We start from the raw sequence: 10,462 nt of genomic DNA on the forward strand, positions 1-10,462 counted from the left end.
CTTTTTTTGGGCCTTTTTTTGGGGGCAATGCTCTAATAACGATGATCATCACACTTTTATTGATTACAACATAGGAACTACAACTCGAAACTAGAACAAGATATGACTCTATATGAATGCCTCCGGCGGTGTACCGGGATGGTGCAATGAATCAAGAGTGACATGTATGAAAAATAATGCATTGTGGCTTTGCCACAAATACGATGTCAACTACATGATCATGCAATGGCAATATGACAAAAGTAAAGTATGTCATGATGATGATAAATGGAACGGTGAAAAGTTGCATGGCAATATATCTCGGAATGGCTATGGAAATGCCATAAATAGGTAGGTATGGTGGCTGTTTTGAGGAAGATATAGGAAGGTTTATGTGTGATAGAGCGTATCATATCACGGGGTTTGGATGCACCGGCGAAGTTTGCACCAACTCTCAAGGTGAGAAAGGGCAATGCACGATACCGAAGAGGCTAGCAATGGTGGAAAGGTAAAAGTGCGTATAATCCATGGACTCAACATTAGTCAAAAGAACTCATATAGTTATTGCAAAAATTTAGAAGTCATCAAAAATCAAGCACTACGTGCATGCTCCTAGGGGGATAGATTGGTAGGAAAAGACCATCGCTCATCCCCAACCGCCACTCATAAGGATGCACAAGCCAGATACACTTCATGTTTCAAATTTGTTACACAAGTTTTAACCATACGTGCATGCTACAGGACTTGCTAACTTCAACACAAGCATTCTTTAAATTCATAATCACCCAACTGGCATGACTTTAATATCACTACCTCAATATGTCAAAACAATTATCAAGTATCAAATTGATCATAGCATCCAATTCACTTCATGTGATAGTTTTCATTCAAATAACCATGCTGTTTAAGACTCTCAAAATAATATAAGTGAAGCATGAGAGACCAGCAATTTCTTCAAAATATAACCACCGCCGTGCTCTAAAAGATATAAGTGAAGTACTAGAGCAAACGACAAACTACTCCGAAAGATATAAGTGAAGATCAAAGAGTAGTTAAATAATTATGCAACTATGCAAAGACTCTCTCTCATTAAAGAATTTCAGATCTTGGTATTGTATTCAAGCAGCAAGCAAAACAAAATAAAATGACATTGCAAGGATAGCACAACTCATGTGAAGAAGCAAAAACTTAGGCTCAACCGATACTAACCGATGATTGTTGAAGAAGAAAGGTGGGATGCCTACCGGGGCATCCCCAAGCTTAGATGCTTGAGACTTCTTGAAATATTATCTTGGGGTGCCTTGGGCATCCCCAAGCTTGAGCTTTTATGCCTCCTTAATTCCTCTCATATCATGGTTTCTCTTCTTTTTATCAAAAGCTTCATTCACAACAAACTCAACAAGAACTCGTGAGAGCGGTTAGTATAAACCAATGCAAAACCTTATCACTTTCTACTATAACAAATCACTAAAATTATTATTCAACATTTCATACTAAATGCCTCAGCATATTTAATACTGCTATCCTCAAATAGAATCATTAAACAAGCAAACATACGCAAACAATGCAACCATAACAGCAATCTGCCAAAACAGTACAGTCTGTAAAGAATGCAAGAGTATCAATACTTCCTCGACTCCAAAAATTATGAACTAAAATTCCCACTGTAATAAATTTATCATAGCTTAATATGCAAAAATATTCAACGTTAATACCATTCTCTGACTTTTCTAGGGAATTTTTGCAACAGCGGTAAACTTTCTGTTTTCAAACAGCAACATGTATACTAGCAAAATAAGCATGGCAAAGGCTATCCTTGACTTCTTTATTGAAACTAAAGATGCAAAACATTATTCTAAATAACAGAAAGCAAACACTAACAAAATAAAATGACGCTTCAAGCAAAACACATATCATGTGGCGAATAAAAATATAGCTCCAAGTAAAGTTACCGATGAACGAAGACGAAAGAGTGGATGCTTTCCGGGGCATCCCCAAGCTTAGAATCTTTGTTGTCCTTGAATATTACCTTGGGGTGCCTTGGGAATCCCCAAGCTTAGGCTCTCTCCACTCCTTATTCCATAGTCCATCGAATCTTTACCCAAAACTTGAAAACTTCAACCACACAAAACTCAAAACAAAACTCGTAAGCTCCGTTAGTATAAGAAAATAAAACCACCACTTAGGTACTTTCATGAACTCATTATAAATTCATGTTGGTGTAATATCTACTGTATTCTAACTTCTCTATGGTTCATACCACTTAATACTAGCCATAGACGCATCAAAATAAGCAAACAACACAATGAAAACAGAATCTGTCAAAAACAGAACAGTCTGTAGTAATCTGTACCAAACGTATACTTCTGGAACTCAAAAAATTATGAAATAAATTTCTGGACCTGAGTAATTTGTCTATTAATCATCTGCAAAAATAATAAACCTAAAATCACTCTCCAGTAAAAAATGGCAGCTAATCTCGCGAGCGCAAAAGTTTCTGTTTTTTACAGCAAGACCATATAAACTTCACCCAAGTCTTCCCAAAGGTTCTACTTGGCACTTTATTGAAACAAAAGCTATAAAATATGATTACTACAGTAGCATAATCATGTGGACACATAAAAACAGTAAGGGCAAATATTGGGTTGTCTCCCAACAAGCGCTTTTCTTTAATGCCTTTTAGCTAGGCATGATGATGACAATGATGCTCACATAAAGGATAAGAATTGAATCATAACGGGAGCATCATGAAGCATATGACTAGCACATTTAAGCCTAACCCACTTCCTATGCATAGGTATTTTGTGAGCAAAAAACTTATGGGAACAATAATCAACTAGCATAGGATGGCAAAACAAGCATAACTTCAAGAATTTCAACACATAGAGAGGAAACTTGACATTATTGCAACTCCTACAAGCATATGTTCCTCTCTCATAATAGTTTTCACTAGCATCATGAATGAATTCAACAATATAACCTTCTTCTTGAAAACTAAAATTTACAAGATTAGCTGCCATGATCTACAATGATGCTCACATAAATTTACAAAACTAAAATTCAACAATATAACCTTCTTCAACAATATAACCTTCTTCTTGAAACTCCTAAAGCATTCTTTTCATGATCTACAAGCATGGAAAATTTACTACTCTCCAAACAAGCAGATTTCTTCTCATGAATAGTAGTGAGAGCAAACTCAACAAAATAATTATCATGTGAGGCATAATCCAATTGAAAACTAAAATCATGATGACAAGTTTCATGTTTATCATTATTCTTAATAGCATACAAGTCATCACAATAATCATCATAGATAGCAACTTTTTTCTCATAATCAATTGGAACCTCTTCCGAAATAGTGGAATCATCACTAAATAAAGTTGACACTCTTCCAAATCCACTTTCATGTTCATCACAATAAGATTCAACATCCTCCAAAATAGTGGGATCACTACTTCCTAAAGTTGACACTCTTCCAAACCCACTTTCATCAATATAATCATCATAAATAGGAGGCATGCTTTCATCAAAATAAATATTCTCATCAAAACTTGGGGGACAAAAAAATATCATATTCATCAAACATAGCTTCCCCAAGCCTGTGGCTTTGCATATCATTAGCATCATGGATATTCAAGGAATTCATACTAACAACATTGCAATCATGCTCATCATTCAAAGATATAGTACCAAGCATTTTAAAGCATTCTTCTTCTAGCACTTGACCACAATTTTCCTTTCCATCAAACTCACGAAAGATATTAAAGAGACGAAGCGTATAAGACAAACTTAACTCCATTTTTTGTAGTTTTCTTTTATAAACTAAACTAGTGATAAAACAAGAAACAAAAATATTTGATTGCAAGATCTAAAGATATACCTTCAAGCACTCACCTCCCCGGCAACGGCGCCAGAAAAGAGCTTGATGTCTACTACACAACCTTCTTCTTGTAGACGTTGTTGGGCCTGCAAGTGCACAAGTTTGTAGGACAGTAGCAAATTTCCCTCAAGTGGATGACCTAAGGTTTATCAATCCGTAGGAGGCGTAGGATGAAGATGGTATCTCTCAAACAACCCTGCAACCAAAAAACAAAGAGTCTCTTGTGTCCCCAACACACCAAATACAATGGTAAATTGTATAGGTGCACTAGTTCGGCGAAGAGATGGTGATACAAGTGCAATATGGATGGTAGATAAAGGTACTTGTAATCTGAAATTATAAAAACAGCAAGGTAGCCAGCGATAAAAGTGACCGTAAACGGTATTGCAATGATAGGAAACAAGGCCTAGGGTTCATACTTTCACTAGTGCAAGTTCTCTCAACAATAATAACATAGATAGATCATATAACAATCCCTCAACATGCAACAAAGAGTCACTCCAAAGACACTAATAGCGGAGAACAAACGAAGAGATTATGGTAGGGTACAAAACCACCTCAAAGTTATTCTTTCGGATCAATCTATTCAAGAGTTCGTACTAGAATAACACCTTAAGACACAAATCAACAAAAACCCTAATGTCACCTAGATACTCCATTGTCACCTCAAGTATCCGTGGGCATGATTATACGATATGCATCACACAATCTCAGATTCAACACAAAGTACTTCAAAGAGTGCCCCAAAGTTTCTACCGGAGAGTCAAGAACGTGTGCCAACCCCTATGCGTAGGTTCATGGGTGGAACCTGCAAGTTGGTCACCAAAACATACATCAAGAGGCACATGATATCCCATTGTCACCACAGATAAGCACGGCAAGACATACATCAAGTGTTCTCATAAAAGACTCAATCCGATAAGATAACTTCAAAGGGGAAAACTCAATTCATCACAAGAGAGTAGAGGGGGAGAAACATCATAAGATCCAACTACAATAGCAAAGCTCGGGATACATCAAGATCGTGCCATAGAGGGAACACGAGAGAGAACACGAGAGAGAGAGAGAGATCAAACACATAGCTCCTGGTACACACCCTCAGCCCCGAGGGTGAACTACTCCCTCCTCGTCATGGAGAGCGCCGAGATGATGAAGATGGCCACCGATGAAGAATCCCTCCTCCGGCAGGGTGCCGGGAAGGGCTCCCGAGAGCTTTTTGGTGGCTACAGAGGCTTACGGCGGTGGAACTCCCGATCTATCTTGATATTCGATTTTTTTAGGGTACATAGTCTTATATAGGCGAAAGAAGTCGGTCGGGAGGTGCTCGAGGGGCCCACGAGACAGGGGGGCGCCACCCTGTAAGGGGGGCGCGCCCTCCTATCTCGTGGCCTCATCGAGGGTCGTCTGACTTGATTTCCAAGCCTCTAGGATGATATTCTTCCAAAAAATCACAATGCCGAAGGTTTCATTCTGTTTGGACTCCGTTTGATATTCTTTTTCTTCGAAATACTGAAACAGGCAATAAAACAGCAATATGGGTTGGGCCTCCGGTTAATAGGTTAGTCCCAAAAGTAATATAAAAGTGTATAATAAAGCCCATAATCATTCAAAACAGATAATAAAATAGCATGGAACAATTAAAATTTATAGATACGTTGGAGACGTATCAATGATGCCACTGCTGGAAGGAGCTGGTAGCTGAAGCGACGAAGGCAGATGGACTGGCGAGTGTGGTGGTAGCAGAAGGAACATTAAGCCAGTCCAACTCCCAAAGCCCCTGAGAATCATGGCGGCGCGGGCCAGCCCCAACCAGAGCCTTCGTGTGGCAATCCTGGATAGTGCAAGAATCAACATCAAGAATGACGCAACAACCAGAATCAGTAAGCTGACCCGCAGAAAATAGGTTCATAGTAAGGCGAGGCACATGAGAAACATCTGGAACATAAAAGGAAGAAGTGGCAAGAGTGCCTCGACTCGCAACAGGAAGAAGAGTACCATTAGCTGTAAGAACATTAATAGGAAAACGAGAGATCTATGAGAGGACAAGATAGAAGAATCGGAGGACATATGAAATGTAGCTCCAGAATCCAAAACCCATGGGGATGTACCTGACTGTATAGAAAGTGGTCGCTCAGCACTAGAAGCACCTGTCATAGAGCCTGCGGTACCCGTCGAAGAACCTGGAGCAGCAAGTAGACGCTTGAGCTTCATAATATCTTGCTCAGTCAAGGAGACAGTAGACGGCATCGAGGAAGAAGCACGAGTCGCAGAAGAAGAATTGCGCTCCCTATTACGCATATCACGCTTCTTCTTGAAGCAGCCAGACTCGGGGTGACCTTCCTTGTTCCAGTAGTCACAATGAGTACGAGGACGAGAGCGGCCTTCACGAGAGCGGCCTTCACGAGAGCGGGCCTCACTACCCGGAGGAGTGGGCAGTAGCGGGGGAGCACTGGAGCGAGAAGACACTGGAGGAGTAGCAGCTCGAGTAGCGAGCACAGAGGGAACCTGAAGTAAACCAGCACCACGAAGGCGAGTCTCCTCAGCCCGAAGCTCAGTAAGCACCTCAAAAATAGGAACACGACCACGAGCAAACAACTGAGCACGTCGAGGCTCAGACTCCCCACGGACCCGTGACAAGAACTCATAGACGCGCTGAAACTCCAAGTCTGACCTCACAGTCTGGCAACACGGGCAAGTGCCACAAACAGTAGTGCGAAGGGAGTCAAGCTGGCGCCAGATAGCAGAACTCTGAGTGTAGAACTCATCAATAGTGGAGTCTCCCTGCTGAAGAGCATGCTCCTGACGGACCACAGACAAGTAGAGACCGTCACCAGAGGGCTGATAGCGCTGACGAAGATGAGTCCACATCTCAAAGACAGTACCGAGGCCTATAAACTCAGAAGCAAACTGAGGCAAAACACTGGAAGTGAGAACAGTCGCAGCACGAGCATCATCATCACACCACTGAGTGTAAGAAGCCAGATCGTCACGATAAACAGAAAGAGCATTTGAATAATCCAAGACCTCCTGGTCATAAGCGGCATTTGCATCATCAGCAGCAACCCTGGCTGCAGCCCTATCAGCATCAGAAGCATCTGCGTCAATAGATGGTGGCGTTGGCGGTGGGGTAGGAGCCACAGGAGGCACTGGGCGCGGAGGACATGGGACCTCACCGGAAAGAACACCCCAGAGATGAATGCCACGCATGTGAATGTGCATAAAGGCAACGAACTCAGCATAGTTAGCCCCATCGAATATCACCGGGCAGCACGGAATGGAAACATAGACGGATGACGCCAAAGACATTGTGCTCCTTTTCTGTCTTGAGAATAGCAAAAGTCACCCAAGATTCAACTGGCCAAGATGAGAGTGGCCAGAACTAGCAGCAGATCGGGACAACCAGAGAAATCAGCCCAAAACAGTGGAAACCAACGTGCAACCAGTGGGCCGAAACAAAGCAGCAGTAGTCAGCCAGAGGCCCAGTTCCACTTGTCCTCGTAAGAGCACCCGAACCCGAGGGCCAGTGCCCCTCGTCTTCTCGCGAACCATCCACAAAACGCGTGATGGCGGCGGCCGGCGAAGAGATCGCGGGGCCGTGGCCGAGAGGAAGCGGCGGCCGGCTGAGACGTCGCGGGGCGGCGGCCGGCGGAGAATCCGTAGCTGCGGGTGCCACGCGAGGCCAAACCAGGCCAGGAGCAGGCAACCGGCAGCGGGGTGTGCAGAGGACACCCAACCAGGCCAGGGCCAGCCAAGACGAGGCGGGCGAGCCACCGCCCGATCTGGAGGCGGACGGTGGCGGGAATCAGGTTAGTGGCGGCCGACGGATCGAATGGGATTAGGATCTGGGCGTTCTTAGTGGAGAAAATCAGGGCGACTCGATCTAGGCATGGGCATGTGCACAGGGGGATTAGGAACAGCAATCGGCTGGACAGAGACGAACATCGACGGGAATTTTGGATCGGGGGAGCACGAGTGCGCGTGCGAAAAAAAACCTAGAGCTCTAATACCATGTTGGAAATATGCAGCTTATATTATTAGGAGGCCAATACCAACATATATACACATACATGAGAATGCCAAAAGGCTTCAAGAGGATGCCAAGAGACTAGAATGTAAAAGGCCAAAAGACATCACTTAATACAACTCTAACAGTCTCATCTCATTAATACACGAGGAGTACAATTGACCAATTAATTAGCGAAAAATATGATGAAAAATTTCACAACAACCCGCCAACTTAAGTTGACTTTTTTATACAGATAGCTCGGCTGAATAGTTTTTCTTATTAGTTTTTTAAAGTCAAACTTTGAGAGGTTTGACCAGATTTATATTAAAAATCCAGTTTTTTAAAGTCAAACTTCTTAGTTTTTTAGTGTCTTGATTTTTTATCCAATGATTTTGTACATGGATGGATATTTTTTCTTATTAGTTTTTTAAAGTCAAACTTTGAGAGGTTTGACCAGATTTATATTAAAAATATTGACATCTACAAAACCAAATAAAATCAATATTAAAATATCCCATGATTAATCTAATGATATTGATTTTGAATTGTGAATGTTAATATTTTTTGTATAAACTTGGTCAAACTACGAACTGTTTGAATTCAGATGAACCTAATATGCGAAGTAAAAAGAAATGGAGGAGTATTTTGCATGATATTAATTGCACTTTAATATTAGGTAGCATCAATTATGTTTTAATTATGTGATTAACACATACATTGATAATTGGCATGCTATGAATAGCATGTTAAACATGTTAAATTTTTACTATTGGAGGAATCTAAGTCATCGCATTGACATGGTGTGATAGCTGAGATTAATTAGATTCCCCCTTTTGGTCTTTTAATATTGGTATTGGTCTAGATATAGATATCAATATAGATTTCTGATTAACAATTTTGTGTTTCCCTTTTTCTTCTTCTATTTTCCTTCTTATGATCTTCATTTATCTTGCCGTAATTTTTTTCACTCTTAAATTATTCTAGAAACCCGACGGTGCAGGTTAAAATATGAAGTTGAAAATTTTGAAATTCAAATTTCAAGATGATTTTCTTTGAAACTTGTTGTTGAACTCATTTCTTCCGTGCAACCATGAAAACCATAGGCCAGACGATGCACATATTGTAGAAAAGCAACCACATAAGTTGCAAAGAACATAAAACTATGCAAATTTACAAACATTATAAAAAGTTACAATACATATGAAGTCATACAATGAGAGCGATATCGGTGTTACAAGGTGCTTTGGACTGTCAAACATGACTAGTCATTTTCAGAGTTTTACATGAATGTGATATCGTTTTAGCTATATTATTGAAACATGCCTAGGTCTTTCTACCTTCTTGCTTTCCAAAGTTCATTTCTGAAATATGCCAACTGGCTGGCCAGGGAGGCATACATGCAAAAAAATCGTTGTCGCGTCGCCTAAAAATGATTTTCGGTTACTTGAGGGGTACAGTTTTTTAATTAAAGACACTTGTCTAGTCTTTCTCGGAAATCGGAGGCATTGCGCCCCCTCTGGTTAAGAAAAGAATGGAAGAAAGAAGAACGAACGAACAAGAAGCCTGCTTAGTTTTACACAAGTCAAAGAAAAGTTAGACACAACATGCAGTTGGTGTCGTGAAGGCATGTTAGCACGATAAAGAAGATCTAAAATTGAGCTCAGGATGATGGTGACACATCGAGCGAGCACGAGAGGCTCAATTGACAGCGAGTGGGCGATCGCTCTCTGCTCTGCTGGATCGATAGCAACAGCCACGAGTACCGGAGGGAAGAGACTTGCCAAAAAATGACAAGTTTTACTCGAGGGAGAAAAAAAGGTCCAAAGAGAGGCAGAAGGCTGAGGCTGAGGCCGTCAACGGCGCCACGTGGCGGCTGGTCGCCGGCCGTTCGCGGGCGCGCTTTCTGACAAGGAAACAGAATCGTAACGGCACGAGCACCTGAGAAAAATCGCGGCGCAGGCTGCAGCACGTGGCTCATCCGCATCCGTGTACGTACATGCTACTGCATCTGCATGCCACCGAGACCATGACGACGATGACCGGGGCCGGAGCCGTTTTTCGGGTCGCGCCGATTGTTTGGGTCCTCGGTCAGCGGCCTGCGCCGCACCTCGCCAGCGGCCGGCTCCACCTCGACCCTAGCTACTCCAACGCCGTCCATGCACGCCGAGAGCGTGCCTAGCTAGCTCCTGGTCCTGGGCTAATGATTAAGGGCCTGCATGCCTAGTCGTCGGGAAATCTGAATCGGCCAAACTGTCGGTATCTCTAAAACTAAGTTACGTCAATTAAAAAAAAACTAAGTTACGTCTGTTTTAGCAAATTATTTCGGGTTTTGCTATTTCTCAGATGGCTGAAATCCTTTTTTGCGCCAGTTACCTCCTTCCTTCCTTCCTGCCTTCCTTCTACCACGTCAGACATCGCGAGAGAAGACAACCCTAGTATCTATCTTAGGGTGAAGCCATTGCCCTTCTATCTATCTTAGGGGGAGGCTATTATCACATTATCTATTGTAGAGTGGGGGAGGGTGCAGGGGATCGCCGGAGTTCTACCTGGTGCGACGGAGCTTAGAGGGAAGGCCGGGGCGGCGGCCAGCATGT

Source organism: Triticum dicoccoides, chromosome 6B (genome assembly GCF_002162155.2).
Source record: "Triticum dicoccoides isolate Atlit2015 ecotype Zavitan chromosome 6B, WEW_v2.0, whole genome shotgun sequence".
In the NCBI taxonomy this organism is placed as follows: Eukaryota; Viridiplantae; Streptophyta; class Magnoliopsida; order Poales; family Poaceae; genus Triticum; species Triticum dicoccoides.